Genomic DNA, 26,703 nt, shown 5'->3' on the forward strand with positions numbered 1-26,703 from the left:
TCGCCGTCTGATATTACGTGGAGCTCGGAGGTCTCTTGTGGCCTAGTGTCTTGAGGTTGGTTCTCCCACCTCAGGGACACCGCCCTGGTGCCTGGCTGGGGCGCCAAGAACCTTTAATCCACACGGCTCAAAATAAAAGGTAGAATAAATGGAGAGGAAAGAAAAGGAAGGAAGGAGGGAGGGAGGGAAGGAAGGAAGAAAGGAAGGAAGAAATGAAGGAAGGAAGCAAGAAAGCAAGGATGGAAGGTGCAGAGGAAGAAAGGGAGGAAGGAAGAGAGGAAGGGAGGAAAGAAGGGGGAAGGAAGGAAGAAAGGAGGGAAGGAGGGAAGAAAGGAAGAAAGAAAGGGAGAAGACAGAGTAGTATAAAGTATAGTTATTAAAATAAAAAATAATTATTAAGAAGAAAAATTTCCTTTTAAAAAACAAACAAAAAACAAACAAACAAACAAACAAAAAACAGAAAAATCGGTCGGTCTAACCCTAGGACAAATGGTGCAAGCAAAGCTATACAGACAAAATCTCACACAGCAGCACACACATACACACCCACAAAAAGAAATAAAAGGGGAAAATAATAGTATATCTTGCTCCCAAAGTCCACCTCCTCAACTTGGTATGATTCGTTGTCTATTCAGGTTTTCAACAGATGCAGGGCACTTCAAGTTGATTGTGGAGCTTTAATCCGCCGCTTCTGAGGCTGTTGGGAGAGATCTCCCCCTCTCCTCTCTGTTCGCACAGCTCCTGGGGTTCAGCTTTGGACTTGGTCCCGCCTCTGCGTGTAGGTTGTCCGAGGGCGACTGCCCTTCGCTCAGACAGGACGATGTTAAAGGAGCAGTTGATTTGGGGGCTCCAGCTCACTCAGGCTGGGGGGAGGGAGTGGCACGGGGGCGGGGCGAGTCCGCGACGTCAGAGGCCGACGTGACGCTGCACAGGCCCAAGGCGCGCCGTACGTTCTCCCGGGGAAGCTGTCCCTGGATCCCGGGACCCCGGCAGTGGCGGACTGCACGGGCTCCCGGGAGGGCCGGTGTGGAGAGTGACCTGTGCTCACACACAGGCCTCTTGGTGGTGGCAGCAGCAACCTTAGCGTCCGACACCCGTCTCTACTGTCCGTGCCGACAGCTGCGGCTCGCGCCCGTTTCTGGAGCTCCTCTACGCGGTGCTCTTAATCCCCTCACCTCACACCCGAGGAAGCAAAGAGGCAAGAAAAAGTCTCTTGTTTCTTCGGCAGCTCCGCGCCCGGTTCTAGGGCTCCTTTAAGCGGCGCACTTAATCCCCTCTCCTCGTGCCCAGGCAGCAAAGAGGGAGGAAAAGGTCTCTTGCCTCTTCGGCAGCTCCAGACTTCTCCCGAACTCCCTCCCGGCCAGCCGTGGCGCACTAGACCCCTTCAAGCTGTCTTCACTCTGCCAACTCCAGCCCTTTCCCCGGGATCCGACTGAAGCCCGAGCCTCAGCTCCCAGCCCCGCCCGCCCCGGCGGGCGAGCAGACAAGCCTCTCGGGCTGGTGAGCGCCGGTCGGCACCGATCCTCTGCGGGAATCTCTCCGCTTTGCCCTCCGCACCCCTGTGGCTGAGCTGTCCTCCGCGGCTCCGGAGCTTCCCCCTCCGGCGCCCGCAGTCTCCGCCCGCGAAGGGGCCTCTAGTGTGTGGGAGTCTTTCCTCCTTCTCGGCTCCCTCCCACTGGCGTAGGTCCCGTCCCTATTCTTTTGTCCCTGTTTATTCTTTTTTCTTTTGCCCTACCCAGATATGTGGGGAGTTTCTTGCCTTTTTGGAGGTCCGAGGTCCTCTGCCAGCGTTCGGTGGGTGCTCTACAGGAGAAGCTCCACGTGTAGATGTATTTCTGATGTCTCTGTGAGGAGGAAGGAGATCTCCGCGTCTTACTCTTCCACCATCTTTAAGCCGTCTGAGTCTAATGTTCTTTCCTATCAAATTGGAATCCCTTTATCATTTCACAGAGGGCAGTTCTTGTGGTAATAAACTCCCTCAGCTTTTGTTTCCCTTGGAATGTCTTAATTATTCATTTTTGAAGGACAGTTTTCCTGAATATAGTATTCTTGGTTGACAGGTATTTTTGTTCTTTAAACACTTTAAATATACCATCCTACTTCCTCCTGGACTTCAAGTTTTTCTCATGAAAAATCTGTTTATAATTTTATTGAGGTCCCCTTTATGTGATGAGTAACTTTTCTCTTCCTGCTTTCAAAATCCTGTCTTTGTCTCTGTTTTTTGACAATTTGATTATATTGTATTTGTAGATTCATGTCTTTGCTCAAACTTTGGAAGTATTCTGCCATCATTTCTTCAAATAATATACTTCTTTCACTCCTCTTGCTTTTTTTCTTCTGAGATGTGCACAGTGCTTAAATTGGTCAACTTATGGTCTCCATAAATCCCTCAGGATCTGTTCTCTTTTCTTAATTCTTTTTTTTGTTGTTGTTCATTAGACTTGATAATTTCAATTGACTTACCTTCAAGTTTACTCCCTCTTCTACCTGTTCAAGTCTGCTGCCAAACTCTCTAGTGAATTTTTCAATTCAGTTCTTATATTTTGCAGCTCCAGTATTTGTTTCTTCTTATAATTCCTATCTCTTTTAAAATATTCTCATTTTGTTCATATATAATTTTTCTGATTTCCTTTCATTGTCTATTTGTATTCTCCTTTAGGTCATTGAGTGTATTTAAGACAGTTGTCTTCAATAATGTATTATAATCGTCAAACTTGGTAAGAGACTAGAATTTAATTATTCCAATCACTAGAAAATGGTAAGTATGTAATATAATAGCAGTGTTAATTATTGCTACAATGGCAATCATATTACAATATATAAATGCATCAAATTAACATGTCATACACCTTAAATGTGCACAATGTTATACTTCAAATATATTTCAATTCAAAAAAAGTTGTCTTAAAGTCTTTGTCAAGTAAATCAGAAGCCTCTGGATTTGATGTGTGGTGATATCTCATTCTGGCTTTAACTTACATTTCCCTAATGACTAATGATGCCAAGCATATTGTTCTCATTTATGCCACATATAACTTTTGGGGGCTAGTTATCTCTTCAAATATTTTCCAGGTTTTTATTGGGTTGCAAATATTATCTCCCAGTTTATTCCTCTCTTCTCATGGTCTTCACAATACAATTCAAAAATCAGATGTACACTTTATCATTTTTCTCTTTTATTGATCACATGATCATCCTTTCTTCATATCTAAGAGATATTTACCCAGTCCAAAGTGAAACAGATTTTCTGTTTTCTTCTATATGTTTTATGATTTTAGTTTTCACATTTAGGTCTGTAATCCATGTTGAGTTGTTTTTTATATATGGTAAGAGGTATGGATTGAAATTCCTTTTTTTTTTTTTTTTTTTGGTATATGGATATCCAGTTATTCCAGAACCATTTCAGGAAGACATGATCCTTTATCCACTGAATTGTGTTTGCACATTTATCAAAATTAATTATCTATCATATATATATACCTATATATGTGTGTGTGTCTATTTATGCTCCATTGATTTGTCTACCTTCATGCTAATACCACAATGATTTTATTACTATAAATGTACAATAAGTTTTGAAATTAGGTAGTTTTAGTCCTCCAAATTTCTTCTTCTACTTCAAATCTGCTTGGTTATTCTGTATTTTATGTATTTACAAATGAATTATGGAATCAGCCTGTCATTTTCTAGGAAAAGACTACTTGGATGTAATTGGGACTGAGATGACAATATTGAACCTTCTGGCCCAGGAACTTTGTGTATATCTCCATTCATTTTTGCTCTTTTAAAATTTCTCTCAACAAATTTCTGTGTCCTACAAATCAATGTACAGGGTTACTTCTTTTGTCAGATTTACCTCCTAAGTATTCATATTTCTAATACTACTGTTAATGTTAGTGTGTTCAATTAGTCCTTGCTGATATATGGAAATTCAGGTGTTTCTATATTGATTTAATATCCTTCAAACTTGATAATTCATTTATTATCCATTGTTGCCTTTATGCATATTCCATAGAATTTTCTACATAGTCATTTATGGCATTTGTAACTAAGGAGAGTTTTATTTCTTCCTTTCCATTCTGGATGTGTTTTATTTCTTTTTATTGTTATATTGCATGAGTTCACACCACCAGTACAATATTGAATACAAATGGTGAGAGAGAGCATCTTTATCTAGTTCACATTTCGGGGTGGAAACATTCACCATTAAGTATAATGCTACCTGTAGGTTATTATAGAGGGCCCTTATCAAATTGAGGAAGTTACTTTCTATTCCTAGTCTGTTGAGAGTTTTATCAGAGATGGATATTATCAAATGATTTTTCTTCTTCTATTGATCTGGTCTCATATTTCTTAATTTTTAAATGATTAATTACATTAATTTTGTACATTAAACCCATTTTCATTCTTGCAATAAACCCTGTTTAGTTATCATATATTTATTATTCATTTTGCATATTGTTGGATTCATTCTGTTAACTTTTATTTAGAATTTTTGCGTCTATATTCATGACAGATATTGGTCTCAGTTTTCTAGTAATGCTATCTGGTTTTGAATATTAGGATAATTTGGGTCTCACAGACTGATTTAGGAAATATATTTTTCCTCTTCAATTTTTTAGATTTTGGGTTATTTTTGTATCATTTTAAATTAAATATTTGGTATGATTTACCAGTGATGCCAACCGGGCTACGAGTTCTTTTGTGGGAAGACTTTTATTTGTACATTCAATATTCTTCTTAGATATAGTGCTAGTCAGGTTATCTATTTCTTGTTGGGAGTTAGGTAGTTTGTGTCTTTCAGGGAAATTGTGCATTTCATCTAAGTTGTGGCATTTATGGGTATAAAGTTGTTTATAATATTTGCTTATTATTGATTTAATATCTGTAGAATCTGCAGTGGTGACATTTCTCCTCCTCTCTCATTTTTTCTAATCAGTCTGCCTGATTTATCAATTTTATTTAGAGATTTATCAATTTTGTTGATCTTCTCAGAGAAACAGTTTTTGTTTATTTATCATTTTTGGTTTTTAATTTTATTGTCTTCTGCTCTGATGTTTATTATTTCAATTTTTCTGTATACTTTGCAGTTTATTGGCTCCTTCTTTTCTAGCTTCATAAAGTAGAGGCTGAGACCATTTGATTCAGACCTGTCATCTTTCTAATATAGATGTTTAGTGCCATAAATTTTCCTCTAAGTACTGCCTTAGTGGCCTCCCACAAATTTTGATATGTTTTACTTTTATTTTTTTCAGTTCAAAATACTTTATAATTTCATTTTTGTTTTATTCTTTGATTCATGTGTTATTTAGAAGTGTTTTATTTACTTTGTGAATATTTGGGAATTTTACAGTTATCTTTTTGTCATTGATTTCTAATTTAAATCCATTTAGATCAAAGAAAATACCTTGTATAATTTGAACTTTTAAAAATTTATTGAGACTTGTTTTATGGCCCCAAATATGGTCTTTGTTGGCATATGTTCTGTACGCACTTGAAAAGAATTTTTATTCTGATGTTTTTGGGTTTGTTAGGTTGGTTGATAGTGCTTTTCAAGTCTTCTACACATTCACTGATATTTTGGCTACTTGTTCTATTAATTATTGAGAAAGTGTTATATGACTATCCAATTATAATTCTGACCTTACCTATTTATTCTTTCAATTATATCAGTTTTTGCCTCATGTATTTTATGGCTGTATTAATAAGCACATGAAAATTTATAATTTTGTTCTCTTGAAGAATTGACAGCTTATTATGAATTTATTATTTTTGATAATATTCTTTGCTCTAAAATCTACTTTGTATGATATTGATACAACTATTGGTCCCTTTATATTAGTGTTTGCCTTGTATATCTTTTTCAAGTCTTTAAGTGTTTTGTGTTTTTATTTTTAACCTCTTTGTATTTTATTTATTATTGTGAATTCCTAGTGGGCAGCATATGGCAGTGTATTGGTTTTTTCATCCAATCTGGTGATCTGATTTTATTTTGGATATTTGCAAAATTTACAACTAGTGTGAATGTTGATATGATTGAGCTTTTAATTACACTCTTGATATTTGTCTTCTAATTGTTCAATGTGTTTATTGGTCACTTTATCTTCCTTTTGCCTTCTTATAGATTAATATGAGTTATAATTGTTTTTTATGCATTGCTGCCTTTTAACTGTAACTCTTTATTGAATTATGTTGGTGGTTGCTTTGAGTCTTATAGTATATATTTTTGATTTATCATAGTCTAACTTCAAGTGATACTATGCCATAATACATTGTATAGGAAACTTACATCATCTTATTTCCTTTTCTTCCTCCCTCCAGACTATGAACCAGTTTTGTAATGCATTTAAATTTTGCATATGCTATAGACTCCACTGTTGTAATTTTCTGTAGTTATTTTTTATAATAATATGTTATATGTACATAATAAAAATGTTTATATTTACTCATGTATTTTCCAATTTCTGTGATTTTCATTCTTTATTTAGATCCAGATTTCTACCTGGTATCATCTTCCTTATGCTTGAAGGAATTCATTTTACATTTATTGTAATGGAGACCTGGTGGTGATAAATGCTTTGAAGTATTTTATTTCTGAGAAAGTATTTTCCCTTTATTTTTGAAAGGCAATTTCACTGACAAAATAATTCTAAATTTACTCTTTTAGTTTTCTTTCAGTACCTTGAAGTTGTTCCTCCATGGTCTTCTTGCTTGCACATTTTCAACTGAGAAATCTGATGCTATTTATAACTTTATTACTTGGTATGCAATGTATCTTTTTTCTCTCTGGCTACTATTTGATGATTTGCTCTTTATCAATAGTTTTAAGCAATTTCATGATGAATGCCATGGTGTAATTTTCTTCATTTTTATTATTCTGACGGTCACTGAACTTCTTGGATCTGTGAGTTTGTTTTTAAATCAAATTTCTTCAAATATTTTGCTGCTCCTCTTTCCCTCTCCTTTGGTGTCTTTGAATTCATGTATATTTGGCCATTTGAAGTTGTCAGAGAACTCAATGATGATCTGACATTTTACCCCCATTTTTTTTGGTCTGTGTGTTTCATTTGGATATTTTCTATTGCCAATTCACCAAATTCTCTAATTTTTTTCTTCTGCAAAGTCTACTTAAGGAATTTTCAACTCAGGAATTGTAGTTTTATCTCTAGAAAGTCCTTTTGGATCTTTCAAAGATTATTCAACATGTCTCTATTGAATGTGTTCAATATTTCCTCTAAAATTGTGAGTATATGAAATAGAGTTATAATAATCTTTTCAGTATCCTAGTCTGCTAAATGTTTTACCATATTTGTCATGTTACAGCCACTTTGATTAATTTTTCTCCTTATTATTTTCCATGTTTTGCATATTTCTTATTTTGAAATTGGATGCCAGCCATTGTAAATTTTCACTTTGTGTTCTGGAATTTTTAAATAAATATTTTCGATATTTATTCTCAGTGCAGTTAAAATATTTGGAAATAGTTAGACCATTTTGTGCATTGCTTTAAACTTTGTTAGGAGGAACCAGAGCTAGAATTTAGTTCATGGCTAATTTTCACCCACGACTGAGATGAGAACCTTCTTATTACTCTACCCCATGGACTTTGAAACATAAGTTAGTCCACTTTGTCTATTAACAATAGGCAGTTTTCTCTGTCCTGTGTGATTTTTGAGTATTGTTTCCTGTAATAGTTTCAAGTGGTTGTTCTACTCCTTATATTGATCACACACATGCATGCAATGATTAGTACACAGTTGAAAACTCAAGTGAAACCTGCTACAGAACTTCAGAATTCTCTGTGTGTGTGTGTATCTCTCCTCTATGATGCTCTGTCCTGTAAATTCTATCCTCCTTGGCCACGGAACACTTGCTCCATTACCTAAACTCACATAAACAGCAGGCTCTGCTTTGGTTAACAGTCCCTGCAACATTGCCTGGAAACTTTTCCAGTAACTAAGCTGGGGCAATTGTAGGATCATTCACATGGGAATGCATACTTTGTGCCTCTTACTCCATATTTACTGGAGCAAATATGACATATACATTTTATTATTTATTTATTTATTTTATTATTATTATTATTATTTTGCGGTGTGTGGGTCTCTCACTGTTGTGGCCTCTCCTGTTGTGGAGCACAGGCTCCAGACGCGCAGGCTCAGCAGCCATGGCTCACAGGCCCAGCCGCTCCATGGCACGTGGGATCTTCCCGGACCGGGGCATGAACCTGCGCCCGCTGCATCAGCAGGCGGGCTCTCAACCACTGCACCACCAAGGAAGCCCTGACATATATATTTTAATGAAAGCTTTATCAAAATACAATTCACATATGATAAAATTTACCCATTTACACTGTACAATTCAATGTATTTTAGTATATTCAAAAAGTTGTACAATGTACACCACAAATGATTTTGAAATATTTCCATGACCCTGAAAATAAACCCTTTATCTTTTAGCAGTCGCTCCTCATTCTTCCCCTGCCTCCGACCATCCAATCCTAGGTAAGCACTAATTGAATTTCTATCTCTATAAATGTGTCTATTCTAGACAATTCATGTAAAATAATTATATGATATGTGTTATTATATTGATATGACTGGTTCTATTCAACACATTGTTTTCAATGTTCATACATATTTTAACATGTCTTATAACTTCATTTGTTTTTATTGCTGAATAATATTCCACTGTGTGGATATACCACAGATTATTTATTCATTCATCAACTGGGTTGTTTCCATTTTAGCTACATGAATGTTGCTACCATGGACATTCATGTACACATTTTTGTGTGACCATAAGTTTTCATTCCTCTTAAGGATGTAACTAAGAGTGGAATTGCTAGGTCATATGGCAACTTTATGTTTAACCGTTTGAAGAACTGACAAACTGTTTCCAAAGTGAATACATCTCACATTCTCACCAGCAATGTTCAGGGGTTCCAATACCTGTACATCTTCATCAGCAATTGTCATTGTCCAAATTTCCTATTTTAGTCAATGTGAAAGGCTGTAGTGTGTGTGAAGAAGTATCTCATTTGGTGTTGATTTGGAATTTCCTAATGACTAATGGTTTTGATAATCTATTCATATGCTTATTTTCAATTTGTATATCTTTTTTGAGAAATGTCTTTTTGGATTGGTATTTATATTTTTTTGGGTAGTTTGTCTTTTTAGTATAGAGTTGTAAGACTTCCTTATACATTCTATATATAAGTTCCATATTAGAAATATGATTTAGAAAAATTTCTCCCATGAATTTCACTTTCTTTTTTTAAGTATACAGTAAGTCACCTACATACAAATGAGTTCTGTTCCAAGAGTGCATTCCTAAGTCCAATTTGTTTGTAAGTCCAACAAAGTTAGCCTAGGTACCCACCTAACACAATCGGCTATATAGTACTGTACTGTAATAGGTTTATAATACTTTTCACACAAATAATACATAAAAACAAACAAAAAACTTAAAAAACATGTTTAATCTTGCAGTACAATGCCTTGAAAAGTACAGTAGTACAGTACAACAGCTGGCATACAGGGGCTGGCATCGAGTGAACAGGCAAGAAGAGTTACTGACTGGAGGAGGGAGAGGAGGTGGGAGATGGTAGAGCTGAAAGATCATCAGCAACAGAAGAGGAAGGTACGCTGCAATTTTGCTCACGCCTGACATTGATGGCACAGGTTCTGGTTCCTTGCTGGATTCAAGTCTATCCACCCTTTTGAAAAAACTGATCCAGTGATGTCTGGGTAGTAGCTCTTTTATTTATTTTTTCATCATAGATGACATTGTAGTACTGGATTACATTCTGAACGGCTGCTGAAACCTTCATGTAGTGTTCTACATTCAGGTCCTGCACCTCAAAAACTAACAGTGCCTCCTCAAATAAAGAAAATCCCCTTGCCATGTCTTGTGTCTTGAATCTCTTCAGTTCTTCAGTTACTTCCTCTTGTCTCTCTTCGTCCTTTCTCTGGGCCTCAAATTCCATCAGGTTTTCATTGGTAAGCTCCTCGTGTTGCACAGCAAGTTCCATCGTTATCTCTTGGCACTTCTTAGCAGTACCAGCTACATCACCACTGCTTTTATGCTTGTTTCCAGACATCCTGGTCTTCAAATAAAGATACTGTACTACTGTACTCTATACAGTACTATACAGTAAAGTACACAAAAGCACAACCACTTGTAGAGGATGCATGCATGTGACAATGTACAGAAGACATGTGAGCTAACTTATGTGATTGGACATGTGAACACACATTTGCATCTTTGAAAATTTGCAGCTTGATGGTTTGTATGTAGGGGACTTACTGTAGCTGATTTACAATATTATATTAGTTTTAGGTGTACAGCACAGTGATTCAGCATTTTTGCAGATTATACTTGAATAAAATTATTATAAGATAATGACTATAATTCCCTATGCTATACATTATATCTTTGTTGCTTATCTATTTTAAACATAGTAGTTTGTATCTGTTAATCCCACACCCCTAATTTGTCCCTCCTCTCTTCTCTCTCCCCTTTGGTAACCACAAGTTTGTTCTATATATCTGTGAGTCTTTTTCTGTTTTGCAAATACACTCACTTGTATTATATTTTAGATTCCAAATGTAAGTGATATCATACAGTATTTGCCTTTCTCTGTCTTACTTATTTAAATAAGCATAATATTCTCTAAGTCCATCCATGTTGCTGCAAATGGCAGAATTTCATTCTCTTTTATGGCTGAGTAATATTCACTGTGTGTGTGTGTGTGTGTGTGTGTGTGTGTGTGTGTGTGTATCACATCTTCTTAATCCAATCATCTATTGATGGGCACTTGGGTTGCTTCCATGTCTTGATTGTTGTAAATAGTGCTGCTATGAACATTGGGTTGCCTGTATCTTTTCAAATTAGTGTCTTTTTTTTTCCTGGATATATACCCAGGAGTTGAAAGCCTGAATGATATGGTAGTTCTATTTTCAGTTTTTGAGGAACTTCCATACTGTTTTTCATAGTAGTTGCATCAGTTTTTTTCCCAGTCACAGTGTATAAGAGTTCCTTTCTCTCCACATCCTCAACAACATTTTTTTATTTGTAGACTTTTCGATAATAGCTATTATGACATGTGCGAAGTGATATTTTATTTTGGTTTTGATTTGCATTTTTGTAATAATTAGTGATGTTGAGCATCTTTTTATATGCCTCTTATTCATCTGTATGTCTTCTTTGGAAAACTCTCTATCTATTGCTTTACAATGTTGTAGTAGTTTCTGTTGTACAACAAAGTGAATCAGCTATTTGTATACACATATCCTCTCCTTCTTGGATGTCCCTCTCCTCCCCCATCCCATCCATCTAGGTCACCACAGAGCACTGAGCTGATCTCCCTGCACTATACAGCAGGTTCACACTAGCTATCTTTTTTACACATGGCAGTGCACATATGTCAATTCCAATCTCCCAATTCATCCCACCCCCCCTACCAGGTCCACACATCGGTTCCCTACATCTGTGTCTCTATTCCTCCCCAGCAAATAAGTTCATCTGTACCATTTTTCTAGATTCCACATACATGCTTTAATATACAATATTTGTTTTTCTCTTTCTGACTTCACTCTGTATGACAGATGAATGGATAAAAAAGATGTGGTACATATATACAATGTTATATTACTCGGCCATAAAAAGGAATGAAATTGGGTCATTTTTAGAGACATGGATGGACCTAGGATCTGTCATACAGAGTGAAGAATGTTGTGTTTTAAAAAAATTTGTCTTTCTATATGCTGTGGTTGTGTGATTTCCATTAGTCTATCTTCCAGATCACTTATGCATTCTTCTTTGTCATTTAGTCTGCTATTCATTGTTTCTAGAGTGTTTTTTATCTCAGATATTGCATTATTTATTTTTGGTTGCATCTTTTTTATATTTTCTAGTTCTTTGTTAAATGATCTGTGTTTAGATCAATTCTCTTCCTTAATTCAGTTAACATTTTTATTACCAATGTTTTGAAATCTTATCTGGTAAATTTTTAATTTCTCTTTTATTACTTATTTTTTCAGGGGTTTTCTCTTGCTCTTTCAATTAAGAGTATTTCCTCTGCCTTTTCATTTCCCTTAACTTTCTGTCTCTATGAATTTAGTTACCTCTTGTGATCTTGAAGTGTTTTTTTTAAAATGTCAGAGCATCTCTATGCAGACTGCATGTGCCTAATTCCTTTGGTGGGAGAGCTGAATTTGATGCGGATGCCAGTTACATCTTTCCTCAGGGTGTGCTGGCAGCTATCACCTTGGTATGGGGTGTAGCTGGTGATGGAAGAGCTAGAGCCTATGTGTGAGGTGTGACTTCCTCTCTGCTTAGTGACCATCACCACCCTGTTAGTGATGGAGTCTGCTCCTAAGTTGCTGAAGCAGAATCTCCGAGGGTCAGTCTTGAGCTGGCTCTGTTCTCTTTAAGTGTGAATTTTCCTTTTCCCTGTGCTTGGACCTTTGCCCCCAGAAAAGTGAGTGCTGAACCAAGTGGGGCTTATGTGCTTACAGAGGTCCAATGCTCTGCCTGTGTGGGCAGCAGCAGCTCCACTCAGATGAAGCCCACAGTCATATCATTTTCCCTGTCATGGCCACCCCAGATCTAGTGCTAGACTGTGGCATGGAGTGAGTGGGGCCCAAATGCTTACCTCACTCAGTCTGGAGAGCACAGTAAGGTGGCTGTGGGAATTTTAGGAGCCACTCTTGTCAGAAGTCTGGGATGCTTCTGGGAGTGCTGCTTGAGTAAACACCAACAATGGCCACCACTGTCCCACCTGGGCTATGCCCTTGACCCCAAGGTCAGCTCTGCTTTCCTTCATCAAGTCTTTTCCTTGGTTCTGGCTGCCCTCAATCCAGTGCCAAGCTGTGGTATGGATTGAGCAGGGCTGGGGCATTCTCTTAGCTCAACTGGGGAGCATGGCAAGGCAGTAGCCACAAGGGCAGACCTCTCTCCACCCTGCCTGGGCACATGTCAGCATATGCACACTCCTCATAAGTGGAGTCTAGGCTTCTCCAGACTTTCTATCTGTCCCTGCAATTCTGTGAGCAGCCAAGGGGGTTTTTATCCTACATGTAGGTCCCCAGAACTGGGATGCCCAGTCTGTGGCTTGACCAATCCCTCCCCAGGGTGAGTGTCCACCCATGTGATCTCCCTTTTCCTCTGAGTCACCTCCCAGCAGCACAGGTCTTGACCTGATGCTTTTCTTCCCATCCTACCTGATTATGTGTGTATTTTTTAAATTACAGTCTTGGTTGCATACGTGCACTTCTGCCAATTTCCAGTTTGTTTTCCACGAGATTCGTTCCACATATAAATGTATTTTTGATGTGTTTGTAGGGACAGGAGAGCTCCACGTCCTCTTACTCTGTCATCTTGACCTCCTCAGTCTCTAATCTTTATTATTTCTTTCCTTTGTTTGCTTTAAATTTAGTTAGCTCTTCTTTTTCCAGTGTCCTAATGTGGAAAATTAGCTTATTGATTTATGATCTTTCTTCTTTCTTAATATAGATATTTACAGCTATAAATTTCCGTGTAAGCACTGCTTTACCTCCATCCCATAAGTATTATGTTGTGTCTTCATTTTCATTCATCTAAAATTATTTTATAATTACTGTTTTGATTTATTCTTGGACTCATTGATTATTTAAGATTGCATCTTTTTTCAAGTTTCCACACATTTGTGAGTTTTTATGCTTTTTATTTTGAATTTCATTCCATTTTGGTCAGATCATCGCTTTGTATTTTTTCTATCTCTTTACATTTGTTGAGATTTGTTTTGATTTAGTGTATGGTTGATGTTGGACAGTTTCTAGTGCACTTAAGAATATATATTTTGCTGTTGTGTGAAGTAAACTATAGATGTCTGTTAGGTCAAGGTGGTTTATAGTACTGTTCATATCTTCTATTTTCTTGTTGATCTTCAATCTAGCTGTTCTATTGGTTTTTGAAATATTGGTATTTAAGTCTCCAAATATTATTGTTGAATTTTTCTTTTTCCCTTCTCCCTTTATTTCTGTTAGTTTTTGCTTCACATATTTTGGTGCTCTATTATTAGACACATACATGTTTATAATTGTTATATCTTTCTGATAAATTGATAATTTTATCATCATATCTCTCTTTCTATTTTGCCTGATATCAGTAATTTTATGGGAAACTAGACATTTTAGATAATATATTGTAGAAACTCTAGGTACTGGTCCACTCTCCCCCTCCCCCACTGTTTGTAAAATTATTGTTTGATTATTTATTTGTTTACTGACTGGCTGCATTATTTTAGTGAAGTCTATTCAATCCCCTCCCAAATGGTTTTAAGCCTCTGATATTGCACCTCTGGAAGGCACAACTTTTGATATGCTCAAAGTCATCCTGGGATGCCAGTGATTTTGGTGGGGCTTTATTTTTCTCTTTACCTGACCATATAAGTTGTTAAACTCCACCAATTGACTAGTGATTGCTCTATTGTTTTCCACAATGCCCTGGAAGCATAAATTGCTCTACGAATTATTACAACCAGAATCTGGATACCTAGAAGAAATAGCTTCCGAGGACAGTGCTTGATATTTATTTTGTCTCTATGAGTGACAACTAAGCAGAAGAAGAGAACCCCTACCTCTCAACTGCAATTGCCATGATTTAGCCTCAGAAACAGGTAGCGAGAGGAAGAAGTAGAAGCACTGTGGTCCTGCTTTTTCCAAGTAGAAAACCCTCTGATTGGGAGCTGGGGGGATAAGAACCCTGTGTTCTTGGCTGCAGCAATATGGATTGAAGTCTCCACATCACTGAGTTTGGAGAGGTAATGGAGGGATAAGTCTTGGTTCAAATACCACAAACTTATCTTTCTTGCTGAATTTTCATGTGCTCTCTTGAATAGCTATTGCTTCATTTGTTCTTTGCCCTTCAAATCATTCCAAGGGCTTTAGATAGTTATTGTGATTTAAAAAATAATTTTCACCTTTTTTTACTGGGGTGCAAATCAGCAGAGCTCCTCACAATGTCATGCTAGATGTCAATTTTCTAGGTCACATTTTAAGATATTTTTCTTCAGTTTCTTGTATATCATTGTTGATTTCCTGACTACTGCTTCTATTGATTAATGAGAGAGGAATGTTGAAGTTTCTAAGTATATTTGTGGATTTTTCCACTCTCCTTTCAGATCTACAAGTTTTTGCCTCATATGTTTTGAAACACTCTTTTACTTGCTTAAATATTTTTGTTATGTTTCTTGGTGAATTGATCAATTTATTTTTATGTAATAACTTTCTATATTCCTGCTAATATTGCTTCTAGTGAAGTTTGCATTGGTATTAAGAAGCAACTCCATTTTCAATCCTGATATTGTTAACATATCTATATATTTTTAATTAAAGTGGGTTCCTTGAAGGCAGTGTATAATTGGATCCTGCTCTTCTATCTAATCTGAAAATATCAGTCTTCTTAAAAAATTTTTATTAAAGTATACTTGATTTACTATGTTGTGTTACATTCTTCTGTATAGCACAGCTAATCAGTTATTCATGTACATATATACACTCTTTTTTAGACTCTTTTCCCATATAACTCATTAAAGAGTTGAAAAATCAGTCTTTTAATTGGTATGTATTCATTTTCTATCCTTGCCATAACAAGCTACCACAAATATAGCTACTTAAGACAAAACCACCTTTTATGACATTCCTGGAGGTGAAACATCCAGGTGGTCTCAAGTGGGTTCTCTGCTTAGGATCTCACAAGGATGAAATAAATATGTTTGACAGTCTGAGCTCTTATTTGGGGGCTATAGGATGAATTCAATTCCAGGCTCATTTCGGTTGTTGGCAAAATTCATTTTATTCAGCAAGTTGACTGCCAGATGACTGAAGTTCCCATTTAACTACTGACTGTTGGCCTGGGATCACTCTTAGCTTCTAGAGACTAGGCACTTTCCTTGGCTCATGACCCTCTAAATCTTCAAAGCCAAAAATTGGGTGATGAATTCTTCTCATGCTTTGAATCTCTCTGACTACTTCTTCTACTGCATCTCTCTACTTTTAAGGGCTTGTGAGATTACTAAATGAAAGAGGTCATACACCAAAACCTACATATTGCATAATTTTATTTCTATGACATTATGTGTAAGGTGAAAGTATAGGGAGAGAAAACATATGAGTGGTTGCCATGAATTTTGGATGAAGATAAGGGCTGATTACAAAGGGATACACAAGATAATATTTTAGATGATATAACTGTTCTGTATGGTACTGTGTTTGTGGTTATATGATTATTCATGAAAATTAAAAATCTTTCATCTAGATGAAGGAGGAATCCAGAATGGAATACCAACTATGAAATGAATCTAACTATATTACAAATATATTACATGGCCTCATTGAAGGGTATGAAAAAGGAAAGAGCTGACCTAAGTAATGTTCAAAAACAGCATTTTTGCTACATACATTACTATATGAGTTCAAGGCATACAGCATAATGACGTGACATATATATTGTGAAATGATAAGCACTATAAATTAAGTTTGTTCCATGATCTATAGCTACAAAAAATAAATTTTTTTCCTTGTGATGAGAACACTTAGGATTTACTCTATTAACAACTTTCATATATATTATAAAACAGTGTTAACTATAGTCATCATATTGTATGTTATATTCCTAGTACTTCTTTACCTTATAATTGGAAGCTTATACCTTTTGACAACCTGCACACAGTTCCTTCTCCCCCTAACCCCTGCATTTGGTAAACACACATTTGAACTCTTTTTATGAGTTTCTTTTTTTGTTTTTGTTTTCTTTCCACATATAAGTGAGGTCATAGAGTGTTTGTCTTTTTCTGTCTGACTTGTTTCACTTAGCATCCATCCACATTGTCACAAATGGCAAGATTTCCTTCTTCTTGTGGCTAAATAATATTCCATCACACACACACACACATGTTACTACTGTTTTCTTATTGAGATATAATTAACATACAATATTATATTAGCTTCAGATGTACAACACAACGACTCATATTTTTATACATTATAAGATGCACATCACAATAAGACAAGCTACCATCCATCACCATACAAAGTGGTTGCAATGTTATTGACTATATTCCCTATGTCTACATTACATCCCCATGACTAATAGCTGGAAGTCAGTACCTCATTATATCCTTTACCAATTTTGTTAATCCCCTCACCCCTCACATCTCTGGCAACAAACAGTTTGTGCTCTGTATGTATGAGCCTCTTTCTGTTTTGTTTTGTTTGTTCATTTGTTTTGCTTTTTAGATTCTACATATAAGTGATATCACATGATATTTGTCTTTCTCTGTCTGCCTAACTCACTTAGTATGATAATCTCTAGGCCCATCCATGTTGCTACAAATGGCATCATTTCATTCTTTTTTATGGCTGAGTAATATTCTATTGTGTGTGTGCATGTGTGTGTGTATCACATCATCTTTATCCATTCATCTGTAGATGGATATTTAGGTTGCTTCCATATTGGCTGTTGTAAATACTGCTGCAATGAACATAGGGATGCATATATCTTTTCAAATTAGAGTGTGTTTTTTGTTGTTGTTTTAGATAATATTTTCTTTTATTGTTTAGAGTTTTTGTATTGTTTTTAATACCCAGAAGTGGATTCCCTGGATTGTATGGTAGTTCTATTCTTAGTTTTTTGAGGAAACTCCATACTGTTTTCCATATGGCTGTGCCAAGATACATTACTACCAACAGTGCATGAGGATCCCATTTCTTCCACATGCTCACCAATTGTTGTTTCTTGTCTCTTTTATAATATTTATTCTGACAGATGTGAGGTAGTATTTCATTGTGGTTTGGATTTGCATTTCTCTGATCATTAGTGATGTTGAGCACATTTGCATGTGACTGTTGGACATCTGTATGACTTCTTTAGAAAAATGTCTATTATGGTCCTCTTTCCATTTTTATTCAGGTTCTTTTGGGTTTTTTAAAATATCGAGTTGTATGAGTTCTTTATATATATTGGATATCAATACTTTATCAGATATATGATTTGAAAATATCTTCTGCCAGTCAGTAGGTTGCCATTTCATTTTGTTAGTGACTTCCTTCCCTGTGCAAAAAGGTTTCTAGTTTGATGTAGTCCCATTTGTTTATTTTTGTAATTGTTCCTCTTGCCTGAGGACACAGATCCAAAATAATATTGCTAAGACAGATGTCAAAGAACTTACAGCCTGTGTTTTCTTCTAAGAATTTTATGGTTTCAGGTATCACATTGAAGTCTTCAATCCATTTTGAATTTATTTCTAAATATTGGGTAAGACAGTGGTCCAGTTCCATCCTTGTGCACATATCTGGTCAGCTTTCCAAACACCATTTATTGAAGGGACTGTCTTTTCCCCACTGTATATTCTTGCATACTTTGTTGAATATTTATTGGCCAAATAATTGTGAGTTTATTTCTGTGCTCTCTATTTTGTTCCATTGATCTATGTGTCTATTTTGCTGCCAGTACAATACTCTTTTGATTACTATAGTTTGTAGTACGTTTTCAAGTATAGGAGCATGATACCTTCAGCTTTGTTCTTTTTTCTCAAGATTGCTTTAGCTACTTGTGGTCTTTGTGCTTCCACTGCCAGTACAGTACTCTTTTGATTACTATAGTTTGTAGTACATTTTCAAGTATAGGAGCATGATACCTTCAGCTTTGTTCTTTTTTCTCAAGATTGCTTTAGCTACTTGTGGTCTTTGTGCTTCCATAAAATCTTAAGAATATTTTTTCATGTTCTTTGAAATATGCCATTGTTATTATGATAGTTATTGAATTGAATCTATAGATTGTTTGGGTAGTATGGATATTTTAACAATATTGATTCTCCCCATCCATGAGCACAGTATAGCTTTCCATTTATTTGTGTCATCTTCAATTTCTTCAGTGTCTTCTAGTTTTCAGAGTACAACTCCTTGGTTAAATCTATTCTTCAGTATTTTATTTTTTTGATGTAACCATAAATGGAATTGTTTTCTTCATTTGTCTTTCTGATAGGATTATTAGTGTATAGAAATGCAACAGATTTCCATATATTAATTTTGTATCTTGCAACTTTACTGAATTCATGTATTGGTTCTAATAACTTTTTGGTGGAGTCTTGAGGGTTTTTTTATATATAGTATCATGTCATCTGTAAATAGTGACAGTTTTACTTATACCATTAAAATTTGGATGACTTTTATTTATGTTTTTTATCTGATTGCTGTGGCTGGGACTTCTAATACTGTGTTAAATAACAATGGCAAGAGTAAGCATCCTTGTTTTGTTCCTGATCTTAGAGGAAATGTTTTCAACCTTTAACTGTTTAGTATGATGTTAACTGTGGGTTTGTCATAAATGGCCTTTATTAGGTTGAGATATGTTTCCTCTAAACCAACTTTGTTGAGAGCTTTTATTATGAATGGATATAGAATTTTGCCAAATGCTTTTTTACATCTATTTAGGTGATCATGTGATTTTTATCTTTTTCTAATGTGGAGTATCACATTGATTGATATTGAAGAATCCTTGCATCTCTGGGATAAATCCCACTTGATCATGGTATATGATCATTTTAATTTATTGTTCAATTCTATTTGATAACATTTTATTGAGGACTTTTGCATCTGTATTCATCAGAGATATTGGCCTGTAATTTTCTCTTCTTTGTGGTATCTTTGTTTAATTTTGGTGTCAGGGTAATTGTGGGCTCATAGAATGAGTTTGAGAGTGTTCATGCCCTTAAAGTTTTTGGAAAAGTGTGATAATAGGTATTAACTCGTCTTTATATGTTTGCTAGAATTCCCTGTAAAGCTTTCTGGTTCTGGACTTTTGATTGTTGGGAGTTTTTGTTTTTGCTTTTTTTTTTAAATATTAATTCAAATCCAGCAACTAGTAACAAGTCTATTCTATCTATTTCTTCCTAATTCAGTTCTGGAAAATTGTAAGTTGCTACGAATTTATCTATTCTAAGTTGTCCAATTTGTTGGCATATAACTGTTTATAGTATTCTCTTATGGTTCTTTGTATTTCTGTGATATTGGTTGAAACTTCTCTTTCATTTCTAATTTTGTTAATTTGGGTCCTCTCTCTTTTTTTAATGAGCCTGGCTAGAGGCTTATCAATTTTGCTTCTCTTCTCAAAAATCCAGCTATTGTTTCTTTGATAATTTCTTTTTTTGTTGTTCTCTAATTTATTTACACACTGATCTTTAATAGTTCCTTCCATCTGCTGACTTTGGGCTTTGTTTGTTCTTTTTTTCTAATTCCATTAGATGTAGGTTTGTTTATTTGAGAATTTTCTCATTTACCAAGGTAGGCCTGTATTGCTATAAACTTCCCTCTTAGAACTGCTTTTGCTGTGTCCCATAGATTTTGTAAAGTTGGGCTTTTATTTTCATTTGTCTCAAAGTATTTTCTGATTTCCTCTTTGATTTCTTTATTTACCCATTGGTTTTCTAGTAGCATGTTCTTTAGTCTCCATGCTTTTGTGTTTTGTCCCAGTATTCTTTCTGTAGTTGATTTCTAGCTTCATACCTTTGTGATCTGAAAAGATGCTTGATATAATTTCTATCTTCTTAAATTTGTAGAGACTTGTTTTGTGGCCTAGTATGTGATCTATCCTGGAGAATGTTCCATATACAGTTGAAAAGAATGTGTACTCTGCTGTTTTGGGGTCCAATGTTCTATAGATATCTATTAAATCCAACTGGTCCAATGTGTCATTTAAGGTCACTGTTTTCTCTCTGAATGCTCTATCCATTGATGTCAGTGGGATGTTAAAGTCCACTACTATCATTTTATTACTGTCAGTTTCTCCCTTTATGTCTGTTAATATTTGCTTTATATGTTTAGGTGCTCCTTTATTAGGTGGATATATGTTTATGAATGTTATATCATCTTCTTCTATTGATCCATTCATCATTATATAATGTCTTTCTTTGTCTTTTGTTAGAGACTTTGCTTTAAAGTCTACTTTGTCTGACATGAATATTGATACCCCAGCTCTCTTTTTGTTTCGATTTGCATGGAATATCTTTTTCCACCCTCCCACTTTCAGGCTGTGTCTGTCTTTAGCTCTGAAGTGAGTCTCTTTTAGGCAGCATATAAATGGGTCTCATATTTTTATCCAATCAGTCTTTGGAGAATCTAGTTCATTGATATTTAAAGTGATTATTTATAGGTATGTATTTACTGCCATTTAATTACTTGTGTTCTGTTATGTGTGTGTGTGTGGTTGCAGTTTTTCTCTCTTCTTTTTTTCTTTAAAAAATTTTCCCTTGTGGTTTTGATGATTTTCTTCAGTGTTATCCTTGTGTTCCTTTCACTCGAGATTTTGTGAATTATTTTTCAGGTTAGTTGCCTATTTCCTCTTCAGTTATTTGGTCTTGTAGGTTTTTAACTTGCTCTTTCATCTGTAACATATTATTTTGTCATCTCATTTGCTTTTTGATGGTTGAGGCTGTGTTCCTGTCCTACTGGTTGTTTGGCCTGAGACATCCAGCACAGGAGTTTGCAGGCAGTTGGGTAGAGCTGGGTCTTCGTGCTGAGGTGAGGACCTCTGGGAGACCCCACACCAATTAATACTCCCTGGGATCTGAGGTTCTCTGTTAGTCCAGAAGTTTGAACTTGGCACTCCCACCAAAGTAGCTCAGGCCCAACTTCTGGCCTGGGAACCAAGATCCCACAAACTGTGTGGTGTGGCAAAAAAAGAAAAAAGGGAAAAAAGACAACAAACAAAAAGGAGCAGAACAAAAACAAAGAATAAAAAATTTTAAAAATAAAATTAGAATAAAAAATATATTAGAATAAATATAAATGAAACAACACCAACAAGGCAAAACAGAACCACAACAGAAAAAAAAAAGCCAGAAAAGGCCTTGGGAGTGTGCGGGGGGCGGAGCTTAGGCTTAGCACAGCTGGAGGGGGCCCAGGAGGGCAGAGGTTCAGACCCAGGATCCCAGCAGGCTCGCTGGGGTCCAAGCAGGTGGGGGAAATGCTGGCCATGTTCCCCTGCAATTCCACAATCCTCCAAAGGTCTCTCCCCAACCCCACAGATACCCCCACTGTGAGTGGGCCCCTCTGGGCATAGGAACCCTTCCCTTCCCCAGCCACCCCTCAGGGGCACTGGTCCCATCCTGCCTCCACTTCTCCTCCCCCCTCCACCCCAATGTCCTACCCACTCATGTGGAGGTTCCTCCTATTCCCTTAGGTGCCTGAAGTCCCCCACCAGCACCTGGTAGGTGCCCTAGTTGTGAGGAGACATGAACTCTGCATCCTCCTACTCCACTATCTTGACTCCGCCCCACCATTATGCATTATGTTTCTACTCAGGCCCTGGGGTCACTAGCCAGTTTGTCTTATTCTTCTCACCTAATAGGGTTTTATAAATGTTTGTTTTATATTTAACATCAGAGTTTTTTAGCTGTTCTTAGAGGGAGAAATAGAGAAAGTAAGGAAATTAGGTCTATTTCATCTTCCAAGAAGAAGAAATCCCTGTACAATACATTTTAAGGAATGTGAATTAATAATTAAATAAAGAAAAGTTAATGGAGGTAAATCTAAGAGCATGTAGAGTATGATTATATTTTTCTGAAAATGTTATATATAAATATACCAAAAGGAACATACACAGACACACATATATGTACACACACATAGACAGAAACAGGCATATCCAAAACTTAACAGTTTTTAATCTCAAGTTACTAGCTGATTTCCTCTTTACTTCAACTTGATTCTATTTTCTGCTTTATTTATTATTTTACTCACAGATTGCAATCCATGAATTCTAGAATTTGTGAACAAAAGATGTAAGCAAGAAAAATTTTAAAGTATTAGCTCACTGTATTGAATATATATAAAAAGAGTTGTAATGCTCAGTGTAGGAAATAGTGTGAAGAAATGGGTACTTTCCTATATACCTGCATGAATATAAATATGTGGCACTACATGGACAACATTTTCTGAGTGACGCTTGAAAGCTTATCCATATTAACATTCCATGAGCATCAAATTTCATTTGTAGAAATGTTTGTATTTTACTAGGATTACATAGTACAATGTCCCACAAGTATAATTATAATTCTAATTGATCCTGAAGTGCCTTGTGAAAATAGTAACGTTGAGATTTAATGAAATATCCAAATGGAAATGTCAAGTAGTAGGCAGATGGATATATGAGGTTGAGAACTTTGGAACATCAAGAAGATGCCAGTCAAACACTGCTCTTATGTATTGGCCTCTATGGACGAAATGGGTTTATGCTCTGATATTTGCTTATGTTGGGTTTGAATGAGAAGAGTTTTGAATCAATCAGGTTTATGAATCCTTCAATGTTTTCTTGCTTATGGTTTTCTTCATGTTTGCATTTGTTCCTCATGATTGAGGACCTAATCTCTCTACCATGGAAAGGTCCTTTGGAGTTTCCTCAGTCTCCCTTCAATACACATTGAACATAACCCCAAACACCCAAACTATCACCCAGAGTCGCATGCACATGAATTTTTGACACATATCTTGGCACAGAGTATTCCAATATTTGATATACTACTATTTTGTTAACAGCTCACTGCCTCTGTATAGTTCATTCTTAATTCAATGATGTCATTTGGTGTAAGTTAAAAAGAGACCCCACTAAGCATGGAACTATTATGAATGATAAGTACATCAGTCTAGAGGAGTAGGTGCTTTTGAAGATCAGCTTATCCAGTGACACATAAATGCCATAATTTACAGACAATTGCTGTCAATAAGTGGGTATAACATATTACAGTAAACTTTTCTCTTTGCAAATACACAGGTTTCTTTTTCTTTTCCTCCTCCTCCTTCTGCTTCTACTTCTCCTTTTACATTTCAACAATGAGATCACCAAAACCAACTCTGGAATATCCGTATGATGTAATAGTACTCAGCAATAAAAGGGAAAAAAATACCAATGCACACAACAACGTGTATGAATCTCAAAGCCATTTGCTGAGTGGAAAAAGACAAGCACAAAAGAGGACATACCATTTATTAAAAGTTCTAGAAATAGTAAAACTAACCTACAGAAATAGAAAGCTGACCAGTGTTTGCCTGTGAGGGATGGAGGAGCAGATGGATTGGGAGGAGACATGAGAACACATCTGGGGTGAGGATAATGTTCTAGATACTGATAAGAGGGTTGGGTTACACAGGTGTGTGCAACTGCCAAAATTCAATGAATGGCGCAGTTAGGATTTGTGCATTTTGCTCTGTGTAAATTTTTCCTCAACGAGAAAAAAAGGAACCACCATAAACAAATATTAAACTCTAGTTAATCATTTGGGTGCTGAATTATCTAGGCTTGAAAACTACTGTTGCTTACAGCTTACTTTAAAATGCATCCAGAATATAACATGAATTGCTGGTTGGATAATGGATGGACACAGAGATATATGTGTGATTAAGGAAGGACAGAAAACGGCTAATGTTGTAGTCTCTAGCTAGTGATCATATGGATTTTCACTGTACAACCTGGTAGACATTTCTGGATGTTTGATGGGTTTCATAACAAAATATTAGGAAAAATGGACTCATACTAAGCATAACTTTGCACCTAATTTTATTCACCTTCAGTACCACTTGAACATCACTTCATTTCATTTTATATGCTACTACTATCTTTTAAATGGAGGTGTATACTCACATTTTATAGATGTCCTATCATTTCTACCTTTTGGTATGTTTTAATAATTTTGTTGGTCATGGCTGTGGTAAACACTGTGGGAGTGAAAACTTTGTTCTTGTGAAAAATTACTGCCTTAGAACCATTCATTTCCTTGACATATACCCCCAGGGCCAGACATATGCCAAGTGTTCAGGTGGGAGCACATATTTTCTAGAGAACCCCAGAGGGGTTCATATCAATTTGCATTTCTACCAACAGGATGTGAGAGGGTCAGTTCTCAAGCCAGTAGCCAATGCAAGGGAATACAACTATCTATTTCTCACTTGCTTAAGTACCTCTTTGTTGGAACTCTTGATTTATCAAAACTCTGAACATCATTTTAGATATAATTTCTTATAAAAAGTTGGTGGGTGAAATGTCAGAAAATGCAAGTCAACATGAGCAGATGATAAGTAGTAACAATATATCCCATTGCTACTAATAACACATGTATAATTCCTAGACAGGAATTAAGCTTCTCTGTGCTTGGGGTGGAGGAGAGAATGAATATTGGAGGAACACACACAATGTCTGCTCAGTCGTAAAACTGGAAAAGCAGAACATTTAGTCCCCTCTTGAGGCAGTTGTAATGACAGCAACTGGGAAGTTATACATAAAGAAACATTAACAAATATACTCATACCAACTATAATATGAATTAGGTTAATATGAGAATGTATTACAAAGAAATGGATCTAAGGACAGAGAGAATTTTAAGTGATAATTTCGTTATTTAATAAAGACAAAGGAAAAGTAGAATGGACATACTTTGAAACCAAAATTGTGATAAATGGAAGGCTTTTTTCACAAGCCAGGGTAAATATACAAAAATAAAGTTGTTCTTAGATTACGAATGGCCTGGGCTCTGAGCCAAGGACTTTGGGACAGTTGTCTGAAGAGAGGCTGGGGCAGACTTGGTGCCAGGTAGGTAAACCTAAGGTAGAGTAGGGAATGAGCTTTGAATCTCAATTTAGTTTATAGAAGTGGAGCTCTGGATCTGCACTGTCAGTGGCTTATGCGCTCCTCATTACACTCTGCTGATCAGGACCAGGCCCAATTTGAGATGAAAATTAGACATCCAAGAGACAATGTTGAGTAGGCAGTTGAATATATGAGCCTGGATTTCAGGGATAAGACTGGGCTTGAGATATTAATGTGTGATTCTTCTATTTGTGGGTGGGATCAAAGTGATGGAACTGTGTATGATTCTGCAGGAAGTGAGCATAGGTAGGGAAGAGAAGAAATCTGAGAGTCAAAACGGAGAGCACTTGAATGCAGAGAGGTCAAGGAGTCACAGAAGGACCCACCAGGACACTGAAAAGTAGCAGCCCCTGAAGCAGAACGCCAACCAAGGGACAGGAATGTCCTGTAAACCAGGGGTCCCCAAGCCCCTGTCCGTGGACCGGCACCGGTCCAGGGCCTGTTAGGAACCAGGCCACATAGCAGGAGGTGAGCGGCGGGCGAGCGAGTGAAGCTTCATCTGACGCTCCCCATCACTCGCATTACCACCTGAACCATCTCTTCCTGCCCCGCACCATCCCTGGAAAAATTGTCTTCCACGAAACTGGTCCCTGGTGCCAAAAAGGTTGGGGACCGCTGCAGTGTAAACCAAGTGAAGAAAGTATTGCAGGGAGGAGGAAGTGATCAACAGTGCCAAATACTACTGATCAGTCAAGTAATGTCAATACTGAGAAATGACCACTAGATTTAGCAATGTGCGGGTCTTTGGGGACCTTGAGAAGAGCTAGTTCACTGGATTGGTGGGAACAAAAGGTCGATTGAGATGGTTCAAGACAAAATGGGAATAGAGGAAATGGAGATACCAAAAATAAATAATGATTTTTTAGGAGCTTTGCTGTAAAGGGCAAATCAAGAGATGATGCTGCTGCAGATGGAGGGCATTGTGCAGTTAAGGTGGGGTTTTTGTCAGTTTCTCTCTTTCTTGTTTTGTTTTTAAGAGGGGGGACTTTGCAGAAGGTTTGTGTACTTATGGGAATCATC

This window comes from Kogia breviceps, chromosome X (assembly GCF_026419965.1).
Source record: "Kogia breviceps isolate mKogBre1 chromosome X, mKogBre1 haplotype 1, whole genome shotgun sequence".
Lineage (NCBI taxonomy): Eukaryota > Metazoa > Chordata > Mammalia > Artiodactyla > Physeteridae > Kogia > Kogia breviceps.